General features: G+C 45.1%; 1 long non-coding RNA gene and 1 pseudogene across 3 annotated transcripts in view; one reads left to right on the top strand and one right to left on the bottom strand.

Moving 5' to 3' along the window:
• The window catches only part of LOC131274780 (uncharacterized), a 46,367-nt gene extending 38,693 nt beyond the window's left edge, over positions 1 to 7,674 (top strand). The window contains exon 4 of one of the 3 annotated variants that reach the window (XR_011646648.1): positions 7,534 to 7,674. This is a non-coding gene — a long non-coding RNA (uncharacterized lncRNA). Of the gene's footprint in view, positions 1 to 306; positions 4,322 to 7,533 lie in introns of those variants that run through there. The other 2 variants (XR_011646647.1, XR_011646649.1) reach the window with 2 other exon arrangements.
• Positions 7,675 to 15,144: 7,470 nt separating this feature from the next.
• On the bottom strand, positions 15,145 to 15,672 carry LOC101443057 (peptidyl-prolyl cis-trans isomerase A pseudogene; annotated as a pseudogene).
• Positions 15,673 to 22,477: the final 6,805 nt, after the last annotated feature.

Below are 22,477 nucleotides of genomic sequence, written 5' to 3'. Positions count from 1 at the left end.
TATTTCTTGAACAAATAAATGAATCATTATTGTCTTACTTATCTTACCATCATACATTTTACAGCAACATTGATATTTCAAAGCATTTTCATGCCCATTATCTAACTGAAACTCAAAGCAATCCTATGACCTATGCAGAGCAGATGTTGCTTTCTGCTTCCCTGACCCCCTGAGCACACAGTTCATCTATGTTTCTCAGTCTACCTTGAGTGACGTGTCACTGTTGAATGTGGGTAGAACGTGTCCATCCTGCATACACTGGCCGTGAAATCCTTCCTCCACTCTTTCTCTTCCCCTCTCTGGCAGCTGGATGTGGACCCACAGGCACCCTTGGAAAGCACACTGAAGGTGGCGTAGCCTCTGGATCCTCGGTTCCTGAATGATGGTGTGGAATTGTTCCTCACTATCAATGCCAGGTGGACTTGAAATGAATGGGAAACTTCTCTTTTCTTAAGCCGCTAAGACTTGACACTTTCTCTGCTGGAATTATTGAACTAATACAGTTCTCCATTTTTCAGATGAGGAAGCTGAGTTTCAGAACAATAAAGTGACTTTTTCCCTGGGAACACAGGCTAGCTAAAAAAAGAAATGGAACTAGAATCCAGTCTTCTGGCTCCTGCTGCTGGCCTTCCCTGAACCGTGGCAGGGACTCCAAGTTTCCTCACCTTGCCTGCTTCCTAGTCTTTGCCCCCTCTTGGGCTGAGGCTGGGGCGCACTGGGACAGCAGGATGGAGGGAGGCAGAGTGGAGAGACCCCAGTGCGAGAATAGCTTGCTTTCTCTGTAGCTTCCAGGTTGGGACCCTAAAACAGAACCTGATTTTCTGGCATGCTTTTCTCAGGAATAGGGTTGGTACCCCAGCTGCAGATGGGATAGCTAGAGGGTTTTCAAACAGATGAAGGAAAGTGAGCTCCAAGGACCTCCTAGTACAAGAATGGAGCTGAAGGATTTCTGCCACCCTCCCACCTCTGCTCAGCCCCAGGGGTGGGTTTAACACCAATATCCATTGTCCATGGGGCAGGCGGGGGCCACCAAAGACCCTTCATGCCCTTGGAGAGCCCCCAAAGTCATCATTGGCTTCTGTTGTTCTTGTTATGTTTTTCATGTTTGAACCCTGAACAAGGATCTCTAGCCTCAACAGAATTTTCACCCCAAAGCGAATTAAAAGAAAGAAGGAAATTGTCAAAGGTGGGAGTGGGTGTGAGCCACCTGTGGTGGGATGCACTAGGCTATGGGCTCCTGAAGGCAGGAACCTTGACTGTTTTGTTCAGTGCTGTATTCCCAGGGCCCTGCACACAGTAGGCCTCAGGACAGTTTTTAAGTGAGTGGATGGATTCATTAACCTAAGCCCCCAACAGCTAGTGATTGTGTAACTCTACTTGTTTATGACAGCAGTTTATCCCAATTGTGGGGTAGGGAGGATTTGTTTCCAAAGCAAAGCCATCTCCCCAAAGCTTCACTCCTTTCTGTACCTCTCCTGCTTCCCTTGGGGTCCTTTGCTCATCTATAGGAGCACAGGGGTCCATCTTTTGTTGTTTTGCTGTGCTAAAAGGTAAATGGTATTGCCTGAGAGTCGGAAGTCCTGAGTTCTAGTCTTGGCTTGGTATCCAGCATGCTGTGTGGCCTTTGATAAGTCACTTGACCTTTCTTCAGGCGCATGATCCCCAAGGTTCCCAAAAGTTCTCATCTTCCAAGAATTGTCCTAAAGGGAGACTCTAATAATAGCCATTCCCTTGTTACCATGAATTTAGCCCCCTAAATGCCTTACCAGAGACTCTTATGTATTAAACCTCACTTTTGAGGGCAGAGTGGAAGGATTCCATTTCTAGTAAAAAGAGTCAGACATGAGTGGGAAGCAGCCGCTGGTGGGCCCCTGACTCAGCACCTCACTGAGGGCTGCTTTCCCTTCCTTCACCCAAGCCTGCCCGTGCAACCCACCCTCAGAGCGGCTCTAGACGAAAGCTCTCTGGTAGCCATATCTATGGGCAGTGGGGAAGACTGGGGTGGGGGAAGAGTGGAGGGAGAAAGGAAGGTCTCAGCCAACACCGACACTTCAGAGCAGGGCACTGCTTAGCATACAGGGGCCTCTGAGGGTTGGCTGTTGCTCTTCCAACCCTGGTGAGTTAATCCTTCAGCTTCTGGGACTGCCCACCCAGCCGGCTCTGCTCTTTCTGCAAAGCAACTGTGAAATGAAGGGCTCAGACCAGACTTAGGGAGGCCCCATAAGTTTTCATGGCCATCACACATCCCTGGTGGTCCCCCTCCATCCATGCTTCACTAAATGAATCCCCACCCTCCAGCCTTCTGCTGTTACCCCATTTCTTTAATATCCAAAAAATAGAGCTTGAGCATCTGTCCCAGTACCACCAGGAGTCCAGAGCCTTTCCCAGAGCCCTCTGCATATTTCCCAGGATTCTGGCTTAGGAGTTTATATTCTCCTGGTTATTTTAGCCTCCTGATTCTTGCCCTTCTGAAATTCTTGATTTTCACATTTTGCTCCTCTACCCCCACCCCCACCCAGCCCCTGGGGGCAGCTGTTCTCTCTCCTCCTTCTCTTGTCCAGAGTTCAGACCACAGCCCATTCTCCTTCCCCAAAGCACCACTAACACAAGGCTATTGTGCTGAACAGATTTTCCCAAGGGTTGGGAATAGCTGGCTGGTGGCACAGGGTGGGAAAAAGCTACACGCTGAAGGTCAGACACCAATGTTTCTAGACACTCATTGGCCCTTCCCTGACATGGAACATTTTCCACTGGCCATGGCCCTGTCCCTGCTTAGTTCTACGTTTCCTCCAGGTTGCTGGCAATTCCTTCTCTGAAACCTTTGCCCCCTCTCCTCTTTTCTAGGGTCTCCAGCCTGGTAACTCCAGAACATCTGTCCACCAGCTCACGAGGCAATTTTGTGTCTAACCTCAACACCACACTGGGTTCTGAGGTCTACCTTTGCATACCTAAAAGGCTCTTTATGGAGCTTTCTTAAACCCCAGACTTTCTACCCTTAGGCACACAAAGAACCAAGAGAAACCCTGAAATTGCACTTTCATTACCTTGGGTTGGATCAAATCTTACTCAGGCAGGACGTCCCTCCTCCATGCCCCACAATCTGTGTAATTTCTCTCTTCCCATCACAAATGTTTCCTTGGGTTTAAGCAAAACTGGAGATGGGGACTCTATTAATTTCCTAGAGTTGCCATAACAAATTATCACCAACTTAGTGGTTGACAACAACAGAAATATATTCTCTCTCAGTTCTGGAGGCCAGAAGTCCAAGATCAAGGTCTTGGCAGGGCTCTCCAGTGGCTAGGGGAGAAGGCTTCTTTGCCTCTTCCTAGCTTTGAGTGGTGGTAGGCAATCCTTGGTGTTCTCTGGCCAGTCTCTCCCTCCATCTTCACATGACCTTCTGCCTGGTGTGTCTCTGTTTCTTCTCCTCTTCTGATGAGGACACCAGTCATATTGGATTAAAGGCCCACCCTTCTCAAACTCATCTTAACTTACATCTGCAGTGACCCTATTTCCAAACAGGATTAGGACTTCAACGTATCTTTGTGGGAGACACAGTTCAACCCAGTAACAAGAATTCTGCTGCCCTGGGATACTGTAAGGGCTTCCACACGTGACAGGAAAGGTGGGTTACCTACCAGGGCTACCTGGGACTAGAGATGGGCAGGTGTGAGAGGCTGGGTCCTGGTCTCTGTAGGGTGAACCAAGCAGGGGCGCCCAGAGGGAGGGTGTCTGATGAGATCAAGTTCTCAACCTGTCAACTTCCTTGGCATTTACAATCTCCTCGGGTGTGACACGTGTCAGATTGTGATGGAGTAGGTTAGGGAAGAAAGGAAATTCATTTGGACCATAAGGTCCTAGAGAGAGGTGATATTGTTGCCAATGTATTGAGAAGCAGTCAAGAAAAGCCAGCCTCACACTTCCAGGGTAAAGACATTGACCAAAGGAAAAGAAGGGGGAAATCCAGAAATAGTCCTCTGCATGTACGGAAGTTTGAACTGTGATGAAGGTGGTATGGCAGATTGAGGGGCGAAGGTGGAACTAAATAGATGAAGCAGGAAAGAATGGTTATCCAAGAAGAAAACAATGAGATCTATTCCCTACCTCACACCATATAAAAATAAACAAACCCAGATGGAATTGTCACCAAGAAAAATTAAAAATTTCTCAACTTTAGACTTTAAGTTTTAATTTAGTAGAAAATATATGAACTACTTTTCAGACCATGGAGCAGAAAAAGGCTTCTCAAAGAAAACACGGAAAGTGTTAACTTTGGAGATAATAAAGTGAAGAACATTAAATGATATCATAAAGAAAAAAAAAGGCTAGTTGCAAATAGATTGGCTTAAAGCATACATAAAGAATTCCTACAGATCGATAAGGAAAGCATAAGTAACCCAACAGAAAATTGGGCAAGAGGCATGGAAAGGCATTGCCTGAAAGAGGAAATTCTCTCAGCTCATAAACAAACAAACAAAAAAAGATGCTCAGTGTCACTAATGATCAGGGAATGCAACCATTCAGTTGACAAGTTAAAATCCACAGACCTCTCATACATTCCTTATGGGTGTATAAATTGTTAAACAACTACTTTGGAAAATGTTCACCTACCTACAACCTAGCAATTGCACTTCTAGCTATATAAACAAACTTTTCACACACACCAAGAGGCATTTCATAGCAGCGATGCTCACAATAGCTAAAACCTGGGAGTGAACCAAATGCACATCATCAAGAACGTACCTTAAAACACTATGTATAATACACCACACCACGAAATACTATACAGTGTTCAAAATGAATGAACCACTGTGACACAGTATGGATGAATCTCAGTGATAGGATATTAAGCATAAAAAGAAAATCCCAAAATAAAACCTACAGCAATGATATCCTTGTTATAAAATAAAAATATATGTCTTTTTAGTAATACTTCTAGATGAGCTCAAACTACATAAAACGGAAAGCAAGGGAATGAAACACCCAGAATTTAATATATGGATTACAATAGGTAGGGGGAGCCAGGCAGGGGGGGTGAAGACCCATGTAGCTTTTGTCTTGGGTGGTGTGTTCTCAGGAGTTTGTTACTTTATTAAAAGCAATAAGCAGACAAGCAAATAAGGTCTGTGCATGGCACAATGCTCAGAGTGTATCATAAAATAAGCATTATGATTCATCTACTTCAATGCAACTGAAATCCACTTAAGGAAATAAAAGAGCATGGGGCAAATTAGGCAGGACTGTAGAGGGAAAATGCCAAGCATTTCGAATCAAAGGATGGCAGTATGTTTCCTTGAGAAAGTTATTTAACCACTCTGAGGCTCAAGTTCCCGCTCTCCACATTGGAAGGAAACACCAAGAGCTATATCACAGAGGTCTTTTGAATAGCATTTTGTAAACTGTAAAGCATTATATACACTATGGTTGTCTCCTGACACCTCATCTCTGCTGTGTGCAAGCCTGTGTACGTGTGGGAGATTAGGGTAAAGTGAATATTAGGGGTAATCTTGATGGGAAGCGTTCACAGAAGAGCAACCATCAGTCTTAGGGGGAAGGTAGGGGCTGTCCAAGTCTTCTGTCTGGGTGATAATAACTTTGGGGATTTTGGGGCTGATTAAATGTATCAGAGTCTTTCCCCCAGAGTGAATGCCTCACCCTCCTCCCCTACCCCAATCTTTTGTGCACTTAATTTTTTAAAATTTATTTTCTATTTTAAGTTTTAGTGGAAGCTTAGCATGGTTGAACACACATAGGCTTTTGTAGCAGAAATGACTAGGGCTTCCCCATATCTGGTTTTCCTCTTTCGTGGGCACACAGAAGTCTAGACTTCCCAGTCCCCTTGAAGTAAGGTGGAGTCATGTGAGTGACTGGCTAATGGAGTGTGGTGGGTGTAATACGGTCAGGCCATCTTCAGGTCTAACCAGGAAAGCCCCAGCACAGCCTTCCGGCTCCTTCTTCCCCAGATAGATCGATCATAGAGGCCACAGGTTGAGAGGGCAGAGCCACAAGCTGGAAAGAAGCAGGGTTCCTGAGTTGCTGCAAGGAGGGAAACTGCCCTGGAAAGATACCTGGATCTACAGTGGCTTTCACATGCAAGAGAAATATACTTTTGTTATATAAAGCCATTGAGATTCCAAAATTTGTTACTGCTACATAACTTAGCTTATCCTGACTAATGCAACTTTTTATTCACACTATCCTGGGTTTGGATGCTGATTCCATCATTTATATTTAATGTGTGATCCTTAATTTCTTATCTATGAAACAGGAATCACAATATCTAATACATGGGATTGTTGTCAAGATAAAATAAGCTAGTGTATTCAAGCTCTTTCAGTATCTGGAACGGAGTGGGTACCCATAACATAATTTTTATTATTACTTCTACTTGCTAGGCTCTGTGCTGGGCACAGTGGGAGAGATGATCAAGTGTGAGATATATTCTCCTTCCTTAAGGTGCTTAGATCTTATTTGAGAAAATAAACTTTGTGCACAGAATGTAACAAAAACCATACAAGGATGGGTGGAAGAGCTGTACACACAGTCTTATCAGACTGTGCAGGAGGGTGTGCACATGGAGACCCTGAGATAGTAGGTTACTTCTGACATATCCCAAGTCTTTCAAGAAGGTTCACTTTCCAAGTCCTCTAAAGCAGCAAGTAGCACATGTGAGCTACCAAGTTGCCCTCTGTACCTGCCTTAAAGTTCCAGATGGCACAGGATGAGCTACCCATGCTGGGAATCATTGGACATGCCTGTAGATTGGATTAAAGGATTCAGAAGGCCTGCACAGAGGTGGACCCAGAGAACTGAGGAGGCAGAGAGGCCCGGGGTGCCCCCTGTGTGGTTGATACAAAGGCAGAGGGATGACTCTAAGGACTTACAAAACGTTTGCAACCCTAAGACACCCAAATTCCCTAAGGCAGAGTTATCGAAGCCAGGGATGTCTGCAGCTCGTCCCCGAATTGAGGACGCTCGTCCTCCAGATCTTGGAGGGGACGCAGGAGGGCCAAGAGTAGACCGGGCAAGAAAGGAGCCAGAGTCAGACACTGGGTCTTAGAGATCTGTTCCTGTTTTAATTAAGGGTCTAAAAGGTAAGGTTCCGAGCCTGGACTGGTGCCAGGCCGCAAGGGTGTTGGGGTGGGTGGCTGGCTTAGGTTCAGAAGTCGAGACGCTGTCAGGGCCCTTAGTGGGTGAAAGTAATTGCCCGCCTCTGAAGCGTGCATTACAGGATCTGAGGGAACGTGTAGGTTTCCCCCACCCACCCACTCCCCACCTCGGTCAGAGGAAACTGAAAGCAAATTTTTGCCACAAGGAATTTGGCCAGAGCCTCAGAGACAGAGGCATTTGCATCAGATCTTAGTTTTTCGGTTGAGAACAATTGTGTCAGTTCTCTTGACATCATCTGCCCAAATCTTGGTCATCTACATAATTTTCTTTATGGTCAATTCTGGGAGTAATTTGACCCCAACTGTGGGCTGGACCTGGATGATGCCATTGCATGGAACCATATTTGAAAGTTCTTTTTGTCTTCAGGCTGCTGTACAGCCCTCCTTCCCTGCGCACAGATTGGGAAAGCAAGGTCCAGGAAAGGGAGGCACCTGTGGCTAATCTCCCAGCCAGATGTGGAACCATGAACAAACCTGAAGGAGCCTTTATAGACCAACATTTCTCTACGTAAGAGGCTGTTGTCTTGGATCAGGCAAGAAACTGAGCCTCCCTGAGCCTTGGTCTCAACATCTTAAAAATAGGGACATGTGACTTATTTCACAGGGATGCTGTGAGGATGCAGTGAGGATAAGACAGGGGAAAGTATCTAACCCAGTGCCTGGTACATCACAACAGCCCTCCAGGACAAGTGGAATCTGAAATCTGAATTTACAAGAACGGGGCATTTACAAGAACTAGAACAGTCTCCACCCCCCTACCCCCACCCCCATGGCAGCAGGGAGCTCCACTGCTGCTTTTCAATGCCAGGTTGGCATTCTCTTCTTCCTCCTTCACCAGCTCTCACCTTGCAGCCTCCTCCCCACCTCCCATCTCCCCGTGCCTCCCTTGTTCCACATCATGGCACGCTGGCTCCATGTTTTGAGAGAGATGGACCCTGGTCCTTTGAATGGGTTTGGGGGTAAAAATAGGAAAATCTCTAACTTGTGTTCAAAGTGAGTCTGTGGTAGGGACATGGGGGTGGTCTAGGACAGACTCGGGGGCCTCCACAGCTTTGGGGACACACCTGTCACCAGCATGATACTCTCTGCTTCTCTCCATTTCTTTTCCCTCCCCTTCTAGGCAGCCTTTTTCTGTGGCTTTTTGGACATCCCTGGATGTTCACTTAAAGCAGCATAAAGATGTTGCGGTTGGAAAGGATCGCACATTCCCTTCAAGCAGCTCATCTCCTGGCTTCTGCTGTAGAGTTAAGTCCTCCTTTGCAAAATGTGGATAATCATACCCATCTTACAAGGCTTTTGTGAGGATTGGAGGCGAAGCACAGTGCCTGACACATATGTGGCCCTTGAGAAGTGATTCTGGTATTTGTGTGTCAGGTGTCACATGCAGTGTTGGACGTTATACATGTTGGAACTGCCCCCATCTCCTCGTTGCCCACATCTGCCCTGTGGGGTGACATAGCACAGATACCCTCACTCCCCCTTGGCAACTCTTTAATATGGAAAAGCAACAATTAAGTCCCTTTAGGTCCCTGTCTCAGTTTGCCAGAGCTGCTATGACAAATACCACACAGCGAATTGGCTTAAAAGAGCCAAAAAAAAAAAAAAGAGCATTGATTGTTACATGGTTTTGAAGGCCAAAAACCCAAAATCAGGACGTTGGCAAGGCCATGCTTTCTCCCAGAGTGGGTAGATTTCTGGTGCTGGAGTGCCCCCCCCCTCCTCCAGTCACAGGGCGAACTCGCCTCTCTGGCTTCTGACTTCTGGGTCCTTCTGACCACATCTGAATTTCCTCTCTTTGTAAAGGCCCCCTGATTCGCTTTGGTCACACCTTAACTAATAACAGCATCATCCAAAATCCTATTTACAAATGGGTTCACACCTACAAGGATGTGGATTAAGATCTCAACATGCCTTTTGGGGACAGTCAATCCTCTGCAATTCCCCAGAGAGGTCTTTTCCTGGCTAAGCAGCCCCCATACTTTCAGCTGCTCCTCCGATAACCTCGTCCACTGCCCACGCTTTTAGCCGTCCTCTGAGATAGCCCAAATCAGTCAGTGTCCCTTTAAAATGTGGCACCAGGAACTTAACACTGTGCTTCACAGGAAAGATCACGAGTGTCGCCCAAGACGTTTTACTATGGAGTCGGTGTAAATTAATACCAATTACACCAAATGAATTATTCCAAGGATGATCCACAAGATTTCCGGAGACAGGGGTGAAACAAACAAGCAAAAAATGAGGGAGCGGAGCCTTCCGGGGTTCTAGGAATATTCTATTTCTTGACTTGGGTGATTGTGACAGTTTGAGGTCCTTTTATGAATCCCCGAAAGAAAAGGATTATGTTTTAAACTGATCCATTCCTGTGGGTATGAGATTCTTGGTTGGACTACGTCAGTGAGGCGTGACTCAGGTTGAGTCTCTGCCCTCCTACTGGAGCAAAAATGAGTGGAGACAGAGAGACACACACAGAGCAAGGAAGCCACCATCTTTACCCTGCTTTTTGTGAGAGAGGACTCGAGGCTCACTGACAGCCAAAGCTAAAGCATGAAGCCCCCAAGAGGCTGGGTCCATGGCACAGCTCAGGGCTGAAAAGACAAGCTCTGAAGCCCCTGGAGATGGTGAGCCCAGAGGGGAAGGCAGGGACCTTGGCAGAGCTCATCCGCCATCTTGCTTCGCCACATGGCAGCATGCCAGGATCACCAGCCGCTGACTTTGGGGAGAAAGCGTCTCTGATGTGCCTTGATTTGGACATTTCACAGCCTCAGAACTGTAAGTTTTTACCCCAGATAAAATCCCCATTATGAAAGCCAAAACAAAAAACAAAAAAATTAAAAATTAAATTTAAAAATGCCAATCCATTTCTGGAACTTTGCATTGGTTACATGGGTTGTTCATTTCATTATAACACATTGAGCTGAACATTTAGAAAAATATCTTGAGGGTTAAAAATTTTTTTTTGAATTTTTTGTTTGTCTTACTGAGTTTTAATTCCCATGCCATATGATTTACCCATTTAAAGTACACAACACAATGGCTTTTTGATAGATGCACAGATATGTGCAACCATAACTGTGGTCAGCTAAAAAGAAGCCCTCTACCCTTTAGCTATCACCTCCCATCCTCCCTGGCCCTAAGCAACCACTCATTTACTTTCTGTCTCCATAGATTTTCCTTTTCTGAACATTTCATACAAATTAAATCTATAAAGTTTGGTATTTTTTCCTGGCTTCTTTCATTTAGCATAATGTTTTCAAGGTTCATCAACATTGTAGCATATATCAGCAATTCATTCCTTTTTGCGGCCAAATAATATTTCATAGTATGGCTATATCATATTTTGTTTATCCATTCATCCATTAATGAGAATTTGGGTGGTTTCTACCTTTTGGCCATTATGAATAATGTTGCTTTAAACAATATTTGTGTACAAGTTTTGTGCACATACATGCTTTCATTTCTTTTGGTTATGTACCTAGGAGTGGAATTGTCAGGTAATATGTTAAGTTTATGTTTAATCTTTTGAGAGACTGTGAAACTATTTCCCGAAGTGACCACCCCATTTTACATTCCCATCTGCAGTGTAAGGGTTCCAATTTCTTTATATCCTCATCAACACTTATTTTATCTGAATTTTGGATTATGGCTATACTAGTGGGTCTGAAATTGTATCTTATTATGGTTTTGAACTGCATTTCCCTGATGATCTATGTTGAACATTTTGATTTACATCCTATGTCAGTCAAAAGATGCTTTTAAAAAGTGCTTAGTTCTTTTCTTGATTCTTGATGCATATGAGAGTTTTGGACCTAAAAGCATAGAAATCGGAGCTTCGTGATAGAGATTTTACATCTGCCAGTTTGAGTTGACCTCTTCAGCTACCCAAACCCTATTGATTCCAAGCTAGAATCAAGCTGTTCACCTTCCCCCAAGGAATTTCTTTTAGGCTGTAGACTGTGGGGTCCTGAGTAAACACACAGGTGCATAAAACTTTCCCTGTATATTCAGGGATACACTAGGGTGGTAGGATGGAGGGGGAGGTTATTATTTGGACTTAGGTCAGGTATCTGGAAGATCAGCCATGGCAATGGGCATTTTTGGCCTCTTTAAGTCTTTGTCTCTTCATCAAGGCACAGAGTCTAGGGCAAGGAGATCAGTGTACTTGATCCAGACATGGGGCTTGAGAACAGAATCCTCTCTGGGTCAAGTGACAGGTGAGCCTTAACAATACATGTCACTTTTCCCGTTTTACGTATGAGGCGACTTGAGCCAAGAGCAGTAAAGCAATTTAGCCAAGTTTCAAAGTAATTTAGACTGCAGAAAACCTTACCTCCCAATTCATCCTCTCCTTAAAAGAAGGGACGGTGAAAGCTTGGTGCCTTGGCATTACCACAACATAAGTACAATCAGCTCTGCTCAGAAGGGAGCTGATGCCCAGATCCCAAGAGTCCTTATTCAGCCCTGGTGTCAGCCGCCACCACCAAGACTCTAGATTCTTAGCAGGCTTCTCCTTCAATGACATGTGGACTGGGTTCATCCTTTTCCTCCTGCCAGGTCCAATATCTTAATGTTTCTAGTTTTGCAGGCACTAAACCTCCACTGCTTTGAAGATTAAGGCAGATGTGTTGGTTGGATCCTTCAGATAGCAGATATGAGGAGTTAGGATACAAAAGGTTTTTTAGAAAGTAAGGTCTGTGGAAGAAAAGGGGAGGGGGTCAGGAAGCAGGACTGGGTAGAAGGACATAAGACCACAGCACATACCTAAGTCTCTGACAGTCCAAAGGAAAGGTCCAGAGCAAAGATTGCCTAATTGGGGAGTCCCACATTAGGCAGAAATGGCCCTTGTACCACCATCTTGCTCAGTCGTTGGTGATTCCCTACCCCAAGGGAATGGGAAACTGATGTAGCATCTGAGGGAGCTAAAATCTGAAACTTGTCAGCTAATCATACTCCTCAAGTCCTTTCTCCCTGGGCCACAGCAGGTAACCAATTAAACTGGTGCCCCAGACAAGCCAGACATCTCTATAGGAACTAGTTATTGACTTGCCCCGTAAAGAGAATCACCTAGAATTCCAGAACAAGACTATAGACCTGAACTATAGACCAAAACCCAAGCTGATTCCTAGCTCCCTACCCCCTTTATTTTTTGCAGCTATTATTAGCAGTGGTTTGTCACCAAGCTTAGGGAACTCTGCAAGGTTTGGGGCCTTCTAGACAAAAGCCTGCCATGGCTCCATGACTCAAGGTCTTGGGGCAGGTGAGCTACTCCAGTGTCCTTTGTGCCGCTCTTCTTGAATGAATTCAGGTCTCTGTGATGTTCAGTTATTGTCATCATCACCATCTTCACCATAACCGTCTTTCTGGGCATCAAACAGCATTCTTTCAGTGCCAAATTCTCTTTGATGTTAGATTGAATTGTAATGCCAAGGAAAAGACTCCAATGTGTCATATTCTCTAAAAATTTCTTGTATTAAAGACAATCACATGCTAAGCCAAATACAGAATAAACACAATGAAATTCTGGGCTCTATTCTCCTGGGCTTCTAATTTCCCATCTGTAAAATGGGAATTATTATGACAGCCTCCCTCCTAGCTCTAAAAGACTATAGAGACTCCAATGAGATAATGGAGATGAAAGCCTTTGAGCACCTCATGCCAGTGCTATCTGAGCATCTCTTGCCTGAGGCTCTTGAAACCTTTTAAAAATACCACCACATTTTATCACATCAAAATTGCCTATGGGAGACCTCATCATTCCCAGCACTTGGTGGGAATTTGGCATTCATCCTTATGTTCTGCTATGACCACAGAGTCTTGTCGACCAGAAGAGACCACAAAAGGTTATCTTGCTGCTAGTTTATTTGCAGAATCCTCTCGGGGCAGAAACAGAAACCCTGGAGGTTCTTGTTGGCCTCCTCCCCTCTACTTGGTTTCCCAAGCACAGCAACCTTGGAGTCTTCATGGCATGGAATGCTGGTTGCTGAGCTAACTTTCATTTAATTCTATATCATACTGCAGACCCACTAAGAGAAATTTGCACAGTTTATATTCATATGACTGGTATGTCATGTGGGCAGAGCATGTCCAAGGTTCAGTGCAGTTACTGAACACCGGTAAAGCAAAATTTTTTTTTTTATAGATCAAACAGGTCTTTAAGTTCTCTGGGAGGAAATAAGTTCAAATATCCATGTTTACTCTCCTTATTCTGATCATTGCTCAGAAGACTTTGAGTAACAGTGAAGAGCACAAAGTGCTACAGCCCACATTTGGAGTGGACTGTAATGAAAACCACAATGATTGTAGATGTAGTTGGGTGGGAGAAGTACAATAATAGCCACCTTTGGTTGACTGCACAGTGTACGCTAGCTGTTTCACATGTAGTTTGGGGTCAAAGTCTCATAACACGCCTTTATGTTTGGAATGGTGATATACATTATACAGATAAAGAAATTGGGACTTGAAGATCCCATCTCCAGTAAATGGTGGAGCCAAACCTTAAAACCAAGGTCAGCAGAAGAGCCTGCTTTTCTGGGTATTCCAGGTTGATTTTCTTCTCCTTTGTGGCCAGGACAAGGAACACTGAAGAGGTGTTCTACAGGATGAGCCCAAAGCCCCGTTACAGTAGAGATGTGTGTGAGTCAGCCTGTTGTGGGCTCCAGCATGCTGTGCACTTGGTAGCTATTACCTTCAGAACAGAGGGAGAGTCTTCATGCAGGGCGTGGTGAGATTCTGAGGTTTGATGGTTTGGCCATCTTCCCTGTATGTTATGGCTCCATCCTCTCTGTCTGTTATGGCTGTTTCTGTTAACCAGTGTCTTCGAGGAGGCCATCCTGGTGCCTGCATGACCCAGGGAGGACCTGAGCTCCAGACTCCCTGATGCCAGGGACTGCTTTGAAAGCAAAGACTGCAAGTCATTTTGGGACAGAGTCCATCTGTGTTTAACATCCTATACTCTCTGAGGGACTGAAAGGACTAACATCTTCTCAGCATCATATTACTGAAGAGTGACATCAATGGACAGACTCCCTTCCTCCAAGACCTTCTGTACCAGGGACCACCCTCCCTCCCCGTCCCTTGAGGCAGTGTCTCCTCTCCATCCCATGCTCCACCAGTTGGTTCATAGGTCTTCACTATTAGATGAGTAATAAAGTATAGGATATAAGCCTGCCCTTCTGGCCAATCCCAGAACTAAATTTAACATGTCCAAACACCATATTATTATTACCAATGATAATAAGAGGAATAATGAGCAAGAATTGCTTTTATTAAATAGATCAGTAAAATGCACTTTACAACACGTTCCAGAGACATGTCAAGAGGCTCTCTAAATGCTTGGATGGTGTTGCAGCATGCGATGCTACCCATTATGAGAAAGTTTCTCTACAATTACTTGCCTCTTGACAGCAGGTTAGGACTCATCTTATAAATATTTAATGACATAAACAGACTTTGTTTATCAACTACATTATAAGTGTCTGTTTCCCTCCTATAATCCCCCCCCCACTTTAATAGGTGCATTTTGGAAATGATATCATAATTGTAGCCATTTAAAGACCAAGGTATTTAACGTTCATCTGTTGCTATTTTTTTTCCATTGGGAATAAATAGGGATATCTCAGATTCCTTAGCTCTCATTCCAAGGCCAAGTGCAGTTCTCTAATCAGGCAAGCACACAATAAAAGTGCTCAATATGAATTTTGGGATGACTGAATGATAATAACAAGGATCTCCTAAGTTATCTCCATTACTCCTTTTTTGTTTTTGTTTTTTGGTTGTTTAAGGTTTTTATTTCATAATCATAAATTTAACTCTGCAATCCTGCAATCCAGCTATACCTGGAAAGAAGGGGAGGATGACTGGAACCCAAAGAACTGCAGCTACAGCACAAAGGTGATAGGATACTGACAGCAGCCCTCCTGGAAGATACTCTCCTGAGCTACAGAAGGAATGGTCTGGTGGTTAAGACAGAAGCCAAATCAAATTAGAGTTGTCCACAGTCAGCAATGGTGAGCTTCTTGATGGTCTTGCTGTTCCTGGACCCAAAGCACTCCACTGTTTCCACAATATTCATGCCCTCTTGAATATTGTGGTCTTGCCGAAGACCACGTGCTTGCCATCCAACCACTCAGTCTTAGCACTGCGGATGAAAAACTGGAAACCATTTGTGTTGGGTCCAGCATCGGCCATGGACAAGATGCCAGGTCCTGTGTGCTTCAGGATGAAGTTCTCATCATCAAACTTCTCCCCATATATGGACTTGCCACCAGTGCCATTATGGTGTGTGAAGTCACCACTCTGGCACATAAACCCCGGAATAATTCTGTGAAAGCAGGAACCCTTATAACCAAATCCTTTCTCCCCAGTGCTCAGGGCATGGAAATTTTCTGCTGTCTTTGGAACTTTATCTGCAAACAGCTCGAGACAGGTGCAGTCCAGGGGCTCGTCGTCGACAGTGATGTCGAAGAACACGATGGGGTTGACCATGGCTGCGCAAGGGGCTGCGGTGGCGACGGCGGCGTCTGCCTCCATTACTCCTTGCTTCCAACTGGGGCTGTATCTGAACCCGACTTGAAGGGTGGCAAAAATACTGTGGAGGCGGTTAGAGTTGAAGAGTAAAATATGTCTCCCACTGAAATTCAGACCTGCCCTGGTGTGTTCAGCTAGGTGGCACACTCAATCCTTGGTGTTCCTAGTGTATTTGACATCTGGTATTGATAAGTTTTTTATACTACCATCTTCTACACCTCAAAAATCATTTTCAACAATAATCATGTAATAGCCACCAGTAATCATTTTTTTGTGATTCATTCTTTAGTGCGGAGATAATTAACAATTGAGAAAGACAAGCATCAGTATTAAAGACATTCTCCAAATTTGGTACACTATTTCAAGATGTCGGATGGTTTTGCCACCTTTTCTAGAAACCAGTGTCCAAAGCAAGAAGCCCCATCTTCCCCACATGCTAGATGGCTGCCTCTTTTACCGGTCTTTTCCCAGGAAAGGAAGGCGGCCACCAGGTGCCACAGGTCACAGGATGGGGCTCAGCTCCAAGCTCCCTACTGCCCGATGGCTTCGATGCAATCCGTTTCCGAGTATATTCTAAATGAACTGTTACCAAACAAAATAGCGTAACTTTCGGTTCACACTCTGTTTCACTGTTTTAGATTTTAAGTGTAAATACGAACTCACATAAAGTCCGCACGTAAAATGATGGAATTCAAGGCATTAAAATTCTGTTTGTTTGGTTTTTTTTGCCTCTCAATCACTGTGCTATCATTGTTTATTTCTAATCAGCTGTTAAAATCCAGGAATATATGGTACTCCAGTGGTTGAAGACATGGACATACCCAGAAGGGAGGTCAAAGAAAAGTCTGCATGTGTGGTGAGGGTAGGGGAAGAGGAGAATGGAACTGCATAACTGGGAGTTTCAAATTAACTGCCACATAGAATGCAATGCGTATTTTAAAACTAGGTAATGAAAATGGGCTAATTTGAAGCGTATGTGTGTATACATGCACATTTAGAACAGGGGTTCTTAACCAGGGGTCCACGGATTTCAGGGGGTCCATGAGCTTGAAATGAAAATTCAAAAAAACATTATTCTTGTGGGGACGTATTGGCGTGGGTGTGATACATTTATTAAATAATACACAGTATAGTATGGACTTCTTCAGGGGTCCGTGGTTTTCACCTGACTGACGAAGGGGTCCATGGAACCAAAAAGGTGAATAATCCTGATTTAGAATTAAACTCAACACGAACGGCAGCAATATAAGATGTTGCAGGAGGAGTATTTTTATCACTGACTGTGTTCAGAATTACAGGTGCACGGCGACAATCGAAGGCAGATTGACTTCAGTTTCATTGCTGTTTTTAAAGGGGCTACAGACCCCGTGAATTGCCTGCACGCTGGCCATCCACCCCGGGAAGTCCACTTGCATGTGGGTTGGAGCCAGGGAGGCCCAGTGTGATCTAGCCCCGAGGCAGATCACCAGAGTGGGGATGGGCTTCTCAGCGCCGTGGGTGCCCCTCACCATCGAGGTCCCTGTCCAGCTCCGTCTGGACTTGTGCCTGAGTCCTGTGGAGTTGAGGTGATGGAACAGAAAAGGTGGATTAAACATTCCGTAAGACTTTAAGATGTAACTAACTTGGCTTATGGGTCCTACATGCAAAGAATTCCCCCAAAAGGAACAGTGGTCATTCTGTCCGTGTCTCGGAAGAATGCCATGTGGCTGAGGGGTCTGTGGCCCCCACGGCAGCACCCAGTGCCCAGCAGGGGGTGGCAAGCACTAGGCGAGAGGACACGGGGCAGAGCCCCAGCGGTAGCGGATGGGAACGTGGACCCACAGGCACTCCCAAGTGAAGCATGGGGTGCAGCCATCACTATAATATTAAGTAAGATTTCGGTGGCACTGCCGTGAAATGAGAACCTTCACAGACGTCATCCAGGTTCAGGGTCCCAAGAACTCTGGGAGGCAGATCCCATCATTGCCGGCTCCCTTTTTACAACTTCATGGTCAACTTGCCTATGATCACAGAGGTAGAAACTGAACCCTGTTCTTTTTGATTTATTTATCTGTCGTCCCACCCGGGTCTGTCCATCTGCTGTGTGCTCTCCAAACAGAACAGGGGACTTCCAAAGTACGAGAGAGGCGCTCAGTCCCTTGAGCAACCTCAGCTCTCCAACCCTGCTCTTTTTAAGCTTGCATTTTCTGAGAGGTTCCCAGCAAGGCTGGCAAAGGAGAAACCATGAAATGTGAACAATGACTGCCGGTAGTACACTGCTGGTGAATAGGCAGCTTCAGGGGCCAGTGGTGAGAAATTATGGCCTCTTCTGTTGCTTTAGTTTTCAATTTTTAAAATTGAGATACCACCACCTGGAATTAAGTGCACAAATCAAAACTCCAGCAGGTGACTCTAACCGTGGGACCCCTACCAGATCAAGATATGGCACACTGCCAGCATGCTGGCAGGCTCCCTCACCCTCCCAGCCGTACCCACCCTGTCTAAGGGTAACCACGATTCTGGCTCTACCACAAAAAAGTAGGCCTTTTACTTTTAAGATCATGTCCTCTGCTTCATGCACTGCAGTGGCCTCTCATGTCACTGTAGACCACAAGCCAAAGACTTTTCGATGTTGAAGCCCTAAGGGACCTGGCCCCAGAGCTCCAGCCACACCAGGCATCTTGCCCTTTTCCCCAAATGCCCAGCGAGCTCCCCGCAGGGGCCTTTACGCCTACTCATCTCCCTGGAATGTTCTTCCTCTAAGTATCTCCAAGGCTAATTTCTCCAGCTCTTACAATATTTTTTTGCACTTTTTTTAATTAAAGTTAATAGATCACAAAGAATGTTACATTAAAAAACATAAAAAATCTAAGAGGTTCCCATATATTCCAGTCCTTACCCTCCACCCCATCATTTTTGTAAATTGTATTTTTTTGAAGATATATACATCACAAAAAAAACACATTACATTAAAAATTATAAGAGGTTCCCATATACCCCCCAACCCCCACTCCACTCCTCCCACACCAACAACCTCCTCCATCATTGTGGCACACTCATCACACTTGGTGAACACATTTTGGAGCACTGCTGCATCACATAGATAACAGCTTACCCTGTAGTCCACACTCTCCCCCAGTACATTCAGTGGGTTATGGCACAACATATAAAGTCTGGCATCTGACCCTGCAATATCATTTAGGACAACTCAAAATTCCAAAAGTGTCCCCACATCACATCTCTTCTTCCCTCTCCCCGCCCTCAGCAACTACTGTGGCCACGTTCTCTGCCTCAATGCTATAATTTCTTCTATTACTCATCACAATAGTTTTATAGTAGAATATCAGTAAGTCCACTCTAGTTCATATTTTATATCTCCATTCTGTTGACCCTGGGATGGTGATGTCCTCTCCACCACTAGATCAAGAGGGGGCTTAGATTCCACATGGATGATGGATGTAATTCCTCTGCTTGCAGTTGTAGGCACTCTTGATTCCCTGGTGTGGTGGTTGACCATCTTCACCTCCCTGTTAGCTGACCTGGGTAAGTAGGAGTTGCAACTCTGCTGAGGCTCAGTCCCAGCTGGCACATGGGCAGTCCAGAGATTCAAGTCCCCTGACTATGCACCATCCCAAGTGCCAAACACAGTTTCATTAGGTGACAGAAGAGGCATGTGCAGGAAGGTCACATCTGAGTCCAGCTTCATCACACTCAGAAGCACAAATTCCAAAGTAGGGCCCTCTGACATGGCACAGAGCTCCAAATCCATCTGCCATGACCATATACCCTGTGGATCTCTGTTGTCTTCAAGAGAACCAGCCCCTAGGGTTGTATCCACTTTGGCTCTATCTGGGGTCCCGCTCAGGTGTGCATAAGCGTGACTCCTCTGATGCCCTCCAGATTCTTTTTTACCCAAATCTCATTTTCTCAATGCGCCTAGTGTGCCCCCCAGCCTCAAATTGCCATCTGTGCCTCCAATACTCCAGGTACATTTTTTCCTACAGTTCTTACGTTCTTCTTACAGACTCTATGAGTTACTTCTTTAGAATGCTTATTCTTTATTGCCTGGCACATAGTAGAAGCTCAATAATCATTTACCAAGCTAGTGAATTTACCATCCTCCAGGAGCTCGCGTTCTGGTGAGAGGCAGACACCATCAATGCGTTCAAGTGCTTTGAGGATACAGAAGAGTAAGTCACTAACTCTGTTGGAGGTGGTGGGGGCGGTGGTGAGAGCTTCTCACAAAAACAAAAGGGATCCTAGCACTAAACCTTCAAGGACGAATAGGTACAGCAGAAAAGTCCTGGCGTGAGCCCACAGAGGGGCAGGACATTCAAAGTGGGGCGTTCAGCATAGAAAGAGAACAAAGCTGGGAAGTTATAAGGCATGTGGGTGTGAGGGGGCCAAAAAATTTAGCTGATGAATTTATAGCCCCTTCACCTTTATTTACCACCTCTCCTCCCGCAATCTGACTTTATACCCTCTTTTTGGTTTTTTTGTTTTAAGATTTATTTATTTCTCTCCCTTTCCCCCACCCCACCCTGGTTGTCTGTTCTTTGTGTCTATTTGCTGCATCTTCTTCTTTGTCCGCTTCTGTTGTTGTCAGTGGCATGGGAATCTGTGTTTCTTTTTGTTGTATCATCTTGCTGCACCAGCTCTCTGTGCTGGGCGGCTCTCCTTACGGGGCTCACTTATTGCGTGTGGGGCTCCCCTACGCGGGGGACACTCCTGCGTGGCACAGCATTCCTTGCACGCGTCAGCACTGCGCATGGGCTGAGTCTGGCCCCAAGGTAACCCAGTCTATTGGGGTTGCATTGGGGACTGACAAAAGCTTTGATGCAGCTGATGTACTAGTTGTACGGGGAAGGCTGGGACCTGAGGCTAGAAAGCCACCCTGTGGTCAGGGGTAGAGCGCTTTACTCCTTCTGAAGGCTTGAACTGTTTCTTACAGGCAGGAGGAAGCTATTTCCATTTTTTAGAAGGGGAGTTAGTGACCAAATGCATGTTAAATGTGGTGGTAAGTAGGGGATGGGTTTGATGGGACTAGGTGGGGGGAATTATAGAGGCGTTTCTCCAATAGTGAAAGAAAGCGAGGGTGAAGGTTCTACACTTGAGGAGGCGTAAGAGACAGATAAGAGAAAGGGCGCTTGATGTGCAGATGTTCCTTCAAAGACAAGTCACTCTTGCCACTACCACATGCCTCCTCCCCCTCTACAAAGAGCAAAGGTTGATTTAGAAGTAGAATTGACAGGTGGGCTGGCTTAGATGACCATCTTCGGAAGGATTCTCGGGTTTGGGTAGATGATGAGGCTACCAAGAAAGAGAATTCAGATTGAACGTGCTAGCAGCTGTGAGAGGGGGTTCAAATACTGTGCTCAGACTTAGAAACTATGAGTTTGAGAAGCCTAAGGGACATCCGAGGGAGATGCCTGATGAGCCCTTGGAATACAAATTTGAAGCTCTGGAGAACTGACCTAGAGATTTTGGTGCCATCAGCGAATGTGTGAGAGTCGAAACGATGGGCAGTTACGTGGTCATCTAGGGACAGTGTGGAGAAGGAGGAAGAGAGCCAAGGACTATGAGGAGGGGTGGGTAGAGAAGGGGCAGCAGCAGAAGATAGAGAGGGCAGTGTAAAAACTAAAAGGATATCCAGAAGTCATGCCAGAGCAACTGTAAGAGAAGTTTCAAGATTATTTCTTTCCTTTTCTCCCCCTTCTTTTCCCCTCTTTGCACACTCACCCACACACAACTTTGGGGGTAAAATGAGGTCCAGGGTCCAAGGACTAAAAGGCTATGAAAGAACCCTCCCCACTTTTGCCAGCTTACCCCATGGCTTCTTAATGTTTGAGCTAACTCCAGAGTGTCAGATCTTTCGGGGGGATGGAGAAATAATAATAAGAAACACTAACCTTGTTGAGGACTGGGAAGAGCACTACAACTTTACATAGATTATCTCAATTAATCACAACAGCCCTATGTGGTTGGTTGTTTTTTCTTTTAAGCCTTTATTTTGTTAGAGCAGATTTCAGCTTCCAGAAACATTGCACAGAAAGTACAGAAAGTTGTCAAATACTAACCCCCGCCCAGTCGTTTTCCTATTATTAGCATCTCCCATTAGTGTTGAACATTTGTTACAACCAATGAACCAATATTGATATCTTTTTTTTTTTTGCCTTTACAATACCAATTTACACTGACTTTTTCATAAAATTTATTTGTTTTTGTAATGAACAGAGCCAAATGGCACACTCCCACCTCTGGAGCTCTGTGTTTGCTGCTCCCACTGCTGGAAAGAGCTTTACCTGATAGCCACATGGTTTACCCCCTACCTCCTGCAGGTTGTACTCAAACGCAGTCTTCTCAAAGAGGCTTCCCCTGACCAGACTATTTGAAATTGCATCCCTAGTGGAGTGGATGGTTCTCAGTGGTTGAGCACATGCTTCACGTGTACAACATCCCAAGTTCAATCCCCAGTACTGCTTAAAAAAATATTGCATCCCCTCACCCTGGCATTCCCTATTCTACCCTCTGCTGTAGTGCACCCCACAACACTGACCACTGTCCAACATAGGCTACATTTTTCTTATTTGCTTATTTTCTATCTCCCCTTCTAGAATGAGAGCTCTTTGAAGACAGGGCTTTTGGAACTGTTTTGCTCACTGCTTTATCTCCATCACCTGGAGCAGTCTCTGGCACTTAGAATTGGCTCTTTAAATATTTGTATAAGAAATGAAAAGCATGCCCAAGCCAAATAACTTGAGCAGATGACTCAAAATTTATTTGAATATTCATTTCTAATTCAGGAAATT

The sequence above is a fragment of the Dasypus novemcinctus genome, chromosome 20 (genome assembly GCF_030445035.2).
Source record: "Dasypus novemcinctus isolate mDasNov1 chromosome 20, mDasNov1.1.hap2, whole genome shotgun sequence".
NCBI classification, from domain to species: Eukaryota; Metazoa; Chordata; class Mammalia; order Cingulata; family Dasypodidae; genus Dasypus; species Dasypus novemcinctus.
The sequence above is the reverse complement of the archived record's forward strand: the minus strand, read 5'-3'. Positions and strand labels throughout refer to the sequence as shown.